The sequence below is a fragment of the Vipera berus genome (genome assembly GCF_964194415.1).
Source record: "Vipera berus genome assembly, chromosome: 2".
NCBI lineage: Eukaryota > Metazoa > Chordata > Lepidosauria > Squamata > Viperidae > Vipera > Vipera berus.
In genome coordinates, this window is record NC_138203.1 from 23,673,843 (window position 1) to 23,680,859 (window position 7,017).

Below are 7,017 nucleotides of genomic sequence, written 5' to 3' on the forward strand. Positions count from 1 at the left end.
GCTCACACTTTCTACAATGTAATGTAGAAAGCAAGAAGATCATGTACATTGAAAACTAAGCAACCTTCCACTGCTTTGGTCACACTCTGGGCAAATATCCCCCCCACCACCATTCCTCAAAGTCTCTCTAATATCCTAGGTCTTAACTGACTTCTAGGATACTAATAAGGAGAGAGCAGCCTTTTGTCTATTGGAGAAGTTGCTCCAACAGAAAGGGCCATCACAGGGAAGGCTCAACCAGTCAGGACTTCTGAAATTGATGGACAAGGCACAGGAAGTCCTATCTTCTTGATCTAACCAGATGGAAAGATCCCATTTGTGGAAGAGATCCCACCTAAATCCCAGAGCTAATAGGTTGGAAAAGATGTTAGTAAAGGGCTTTTTTTTCTGCTGCTTCTCCCCTTCTACTTATTTGTGGAGTAGAAGATGTTACAGGAAGGCTAGCTCAGTAGGATGACCCATACTTTGCATGTAGAGAGCTCCAGATTCAAACTAGGACCAAATTTCTACATTCACACTAAGGAAAAGAATGGATTGTCTCAAGCTCTAACTTGCTGGTGGCATCTACCAACTCTTGAGTTTGATATATGACTATGCAATAGTTGGGTTTGTGCTGGGGTACATCCTAACATTTTGAAGCAAGCAGCAGCAGATGTAACAGCTACCTATATTCACTCAAGAGTAAATCTGACCCTATAGATAAAACAATGTAGAACTATCATGAGAATAGTGGAGGTCTCTCGGTGGACAAATGTATCTCAATCACATACAGTATCTAGTGCCCGTTAGTCCATTCGGGTACCCCAAACATAAAGATAACAGGTCACATTTTTCAGTCCTGGCCCAAATGTTTAATTACATTTCTTGGTTGATTTGAATATGGAAAATATATTAATTTAAAAATTGAAGAGGTTTTCCCCCTCTCTTCTACTTGTTTTGATTTTATTTATCATCACTACTCAGTTCTACAATAGTTCTGCTATTTCTTAACCAGAACCAGCTGCTGCTGATGGTGAATCTGGAAAGACATTGAAGTGGGTAGCTGGGACTGTCTTGGCAGAAGACTCCAAAGCCTCTACTCACTAGTCCTGAAGGTTACACTCCCTCCTGCCCTGTTTACTTTGCAGTAAGTCTATGAAAAGGCTGAGCGCCTTTGAACTATGGTGCTGGAGAAGACTCCTACGAGTCCCTTGGACTGCAATGCGATCAAACCGGTCAGTCCTAGAGGAGATCAACCCTGACTGCTCTTTAGAAGGCCAGATCCTGAAGCTAAAACTCAAATACTTTGGCCACCTAATGAGAAGGAAGGACTCACTGTAGAAGAGCCTAATGCTGGGAAAGATTGAGGGCAAGAGAAGAAGGGGACGACAGAGAATGAGGTGGCTGGATGGAGTCACTGAAGCAGTAGGCGTGAGCTTAAATGGACTCCAGAAGATGGTATAAAAATTTAATAAATATAATAATAAATATAGAGGACAGGAAAGCCTGGAGGAACATTGTCCATAGGGTCGCAATGGGTTGGACACGACTTCGCAACTAACAACAACAAAGTCTAGTGGGAGTCATCTCTAAGCAGAAGTTCATATGCTAGCATACTTAGTTCAAATCTCAAGCTTTACTGTAAATCTCTAACGTGCATCCAAGAAATTGGAATTAGGAAATGCCTAGCTTGAGAGCCAGTTTGGTACTGTGGTTAAGACATCATGCAGAAACCAGTAGACTGAGTCCAATCTTAGGCACAAAGCCAGCTGGGTGGCCAGTCACTTTCTCTCTGCCCTAGAAAAGAGGCAATAGCAAACCGTTTCTGAAAAATTCTGCCAAGGAAACTGCAGGGATTTGCCCAGGAGGTCTGCAAGAATCTGACATGACTTTACAGAAGGGGGTGAAAGAAACTGAGTTGCTATTTAATTTGAGATTCGACTTGGAACCGAATGGCAAGGAAAAGTGTGCACTTTGTTCTCTTAAAAGTTGCAACCCGTGACATCTAACAACAGTAACACAAAACTATTGGTTATATGATGATGATACGGATAACAATGATGCCAGGATTAGTAATAAACTTTACTGCCATGTTTTTTTTAAAAAAATGAATTATTTATTTATTGAAAAAGTTTGCTTGAAAGAAAGTTGAAATAACCGGCTGACAACATCAACTTCGATTTAAAGGAAATTCTCTTTTAGAGCATTTTGTCCGTCCACGACGAGCAACTGAGTCAGAGCCAACGACCGGCTTTTCTTCCGTCCCTAAACTTTTCGGGTGCCCTTCTGATCTCTTTGACTTGCGGCTCTTCTCCTTCAATTCCAGATGCGGACAGGATGCCATTTTTTTCAGCCAACGCGGTCCTTTTCCTCCTAAGCCAATCCGTTATAAGAAAATTCTTCTACCAGGGGGAGAAAAAAAAAGGAAGACGATGCTTTGTGTGGAACAGGAAGAGTTAACTCTCAGCTATCCCCACCTCCACAACAGAGAACCGCATCGAGTAGCCCGCATTCATAACCCACCCACCCCTAGCAAGTATACGATCACCGAAAACATCAGCAAAACCCACAAAATCCGAATGGTTGGCTGGTTGGTTGGTTGGTTTTGATTCTCAACATCTGTGTAGCAAGCTGAAGTCATCTTTTTAGTCCGGAAGAGGCAAAAGGGATTTTAGAGAGCCTCTTTCTGGGAGAATGGCTTTTAGAGGTTTCCTTCCATTCTGGCGCAAATCTTTTTCTCCCAACCGCCGAGAAAGGAAAGGAAAAGGAAAGAAACATTTAACCCAATCCCCAGCATTTCTATTTACTTATCTGTCCGGTTCCGACATTTTCCACCTCGAGCAAGATATATTTGCATTTGCTCTGAAACTTCTTTTTTTATTTTATTTTACTTTAATCCCTAACGGCCCAGCAAACTGCGGGCGTTGCACTAGCATTCTTTTCCGCAGTCCTTTCATCCAAAAGAAAAGGCAGTAGCCAAGCAGTAAGGGGAGGAGGGGTGAAGAAAGAACCGTCCTGCCGAGACCCGAGTCCTCCATTCTTTTCTCTCCGCTCTTACTCATCCTTTCTTTAATGTTCTTCATGTTCATCTACCAAGGCTTTCCCGGAAAAAAAAAGTCTTTCAAAGTACAGAAATAACAGCCCTAAGGTGGAGAAAGTGAAACGGCAATTTTCTGGCAATCGGGAGAAGCTTAAAAATCGTACCCAACGAGCTCTCTCCAGCCAACAAGAATGCACTCGTTTCGGGCAAGGCAGAAGAGGCAAAAAAAAATTGCAAAAAAAAATCGCATATGTGTTTAAAATAATATATATTCGCGCCCGTCGATTGTTATTTTAATATCGAGCGTCGTCATATAAACGCTTCGAGCCCTTCCCCTTTTCTTTGCTACCCTTAAAGCCCTTTCACTCTTGCTACCCTGGAGCGAAGCGGTTCGTTATCCCAGAGTGTTTAATGCTTGTGAAAATAGGGAAAGGCTGCTATCCGAATGTCTCTCGGTTGAATGCTCACTGAGCAAGAGGACCGTTCTCCTTTCGGACACAAGGGGTCGCTGTTGCGATCGTGTGAAGGCCAAACTCGAAACACCATAAAACCTCCCCTCTCGGCGCGGTGATAGCGGTGATGCTCGAGGTGGTGGAAGAATTCACGGCACCAATATATACATGGAATAAACATGAGCCTCGTATGTGCTCCAAACGCTGTATATCCAGGGTAGAAGTCTATAATTGTGGGGGTGGGGGGAACGGCTCGTGAATACTGAAGAGACAATCCAAAGAGTGTCTTGCAAAAATTGTCTCAGAGGCGCGTGAATGCAGAAACGTTCTGCATAGAGGCAGAGATACGCTAACACTCCTTTTTACCTTTGTACTGTTACCCCGAATGGGGCCAAGGAACGAAAAATTGAACACTTTACTAAGAACTAGGCAGCGGCTTCTTAAAGGAGAATCTTAGTTAGTCGATCGGGACGCAAACGCTCAAATGTGACTCGGAGAATACGGGACTAGTCATTCAACCCGACTCTAAACCTGGTTGGGGAAGGTGAATTAAAGCAAAGGCACTTCCTTTCACCTCCGAGAACCCGAACGGTTGGCGTTTGCCCGCTTTGTGCCTTTAAAGGGGAGGGCGGAGAGCAAGACGCCCCTTCGGTCTTCATCTGCGGAGCTTCCAGGGACCTAGAAGTTCGCCCCGTTTCCCATCCTTGCCTACGGGAAGCCTGCTCGTCTTCAACTTCCTAGTCAGGCGAGAAGAAATCCGGGGAGTCGTTTCTGCATGTCGAGCTCAAGCTTGTGGATGGGTCAGCTGGCATTTATTTTGGTTAAATTATCTGGAATGAAAGGCCCCTCCTTCTTTGGCGGTGGATTTGGCTCCCCGCGCCTAAATCCGTACTGTTACTCATCTTGCTGCTGTTGCTTTATACAGACTAAACCTAGCAATGTCGCGGTGAGGGGAAGGCGGGGGGGGGGGGCAAGAATGAAAGAAAGAAACTGTGCTCCTGTCCGCCTCTTTTCTGGATGCGATGAAATTCACCACCACTATCTAGCCCCCGTCTGCCACTGTGTATGTGCTGAATCTTGAAATATACCAGCCATGTTTGTTTATAGTCCAAGTTTGCCTTCTGACCTTCTCGGAGGATCATTTTCAAGACGGTCAACTGAGCTCCGCTGGACGCTAAATTCTTCCTCCCCTTTGGTTTTTTTTAGCTGAAGTTGAAAAGCGGGTTAGGTCCACTTCTTACAAATTTCAATAGCAACAACCACAGCAACTCTTTCGTTTAGAACGTGTTTAAAATTCATGTGCATCCGGTAATAACGAAGATTGGACGTCATGAACGCATTTTTACATTTACACTCGTGGAAAGCTTTGGGAGCGGCTGGGAAATGGGGCGACTTTATTTACTGAGGCTGGATAGGAGATGGGTTACATCGATTCCCCTCAATGAAGCCGAACCACTCCAGAAAGAGACCCAACTTCGTATACAGACTATATATTTTCCTTCTTTGTTGATTTCCCCCCCCCCCCCGTCTCTTCTGAGAAAACTCCTTTGAAATATAGACTTTGTCCAACCGCTCAGTAGAGTCAGGCAGCACTGAAAAACAAAATTTCCCTAATATTTTAGCAGTCGAAAGGTCCACTTATTCTGAAATCGTTGGAGGGAGGAGGACCTGGGAGCAAATGGTGCGCGTGTGCATGTGTCTGTATGCGCATGAAGGAGTGGAAAGTTAGACGATGAGCTAATGAACTTTCTACCAAGAGACTGTCAATTGAACCTCACTTCTTGCTCATTTAACAGGATGATTCTGTGCCGTGTCAGGAGAAATCAATGCCCACCTTCCCAAGGTGAGGGGTAGCACTTCCCTAAGTAGTGATTTATAATGTCTTACAGCGTCATCCAAGCATCACTGTGTCGATAGAACAGTAAAGCGTACGTGCTTTGTACTGTATCACCGAAAGGATTCGTGGCTATATTTCATTCACCACGAACCGGCATATTACCACGTGTATTTTCTATGTGTGTTTAGGATCAGGTGCCATTAGTCTTACTAAGTGATTAAGATTAGATTCGAGTTTCAATGTAGGACGCCAGTGGTGTTTTTTACACACATAGGCAGAGATTGTCTAGAAGTCATTATTAATCATGGGGATAGAAACGGCCTTTATCTCACTTCTTAACGGACAACTGAAGTGGTAAAGTACTTCCAGGTTCCTACCGACAGTAAAAGCAGTAGTTGGTAACTAGAAGTATCAGTAGGTTTGGCTGGGAAAATGTTCTACCAGTTTTCTCTAAAAATCTAAGGGCAGCACACAATAGCAGTAGCTGTAATAAGATTTTCTTTCCAAAATAGTAGAGCCACTGGAGGAAATGTTTCAGTCTAGCCTTTTCCCTTCGTCTATCCGCTTACTCAGGAGTAAATTCCACTGAAATTCCGGGCGGGGGGGGGGAATTTTTACCTGGGGGCCTGGGTGGCGGTGGGAAACGCACTACTTTCAAGCGCTAAACACCTGCGAGTAGCTGTGATGTTACCACTTTCCCCCGACGTCCTTGTCACTACTACGGGAATAGAGAAGCCAAATGAGGGAAACTGAAGCTTTACGGGCAACCAGGATCAAGCCGCTGTCAATGTCCTGTCAATCCGAGTCTCGCTGACGCTTTTATCCTTCGCCTCAAATAATAATTAAAACAAAACAAAAAATGACCCCTCCCCCCTCCAAAAAAAAGTAGCGGGCGAAAATCTAAGCGGCTAAGCCTTTATTGCCCCCTTTTTTGTGTGTGGCATAAATCAGATCGCACGGCTTTTAATCCGCCACTCCTCCTCCTGCTTTTCCCCTCCCACAATATTTGATCAGTCACCTGATCCATATTTCCCTCTCCCACCCCCACCCACCCCTCAAACAGCCTGCATAGATGAGGGAGGGGAAGCGTTCAGAGAATAAACCGTCTTGTTTCTTTCTTTTTCTCAAACAAAAAAAGAAAAAAAAGAAAAGAAAAAAGAAAAATCCTGTAAGGGAGAGAGGGGTGGTGATCAAAGGCAGCTGCTTGCTTTAAGCCAATGAAAGGGGAGGCGTGTTGATGCAAACGGGGGGGGGAGTAAAAACGGATTAAGAGTGTGGTGGTGGTGGTGGGGGAGAGAAATCAAATGAGGAGCGGAAAAGTTGCCTCTGGTTCCGTCCTCCCTCCCCCCTCCCCCTTCCCCTCCCCCCTCTCCCCCCCAATATTTCTCTGCGTCTGTCGCGGATTTCTCCAGCAGCCGCCTCGCCAGATCGCCAGCCCCTGAAATATGATAATCAGAACAGCTGCTTCTGTGTTCCCTCCGGCCAATCAGAAGACGGCAGGTTTGACGTCCCCGCGCCCTACGTCGGCCAATGACGAGCGAGCTGAGTTGGAGCAGAGAAGTTTGAGTAAGAGATAAGGAAGAGGCTCGTGGTCGAGGCGCGCGGAGTTCTACGCACTGGGCAGCGCCTCCGACGCTCTCTCGCTTGCCTGGACCGGCAGCCCGCGGGGGGGTTTTCTTCGAACGGAGCCATCCTCACCGTAGGAAGAA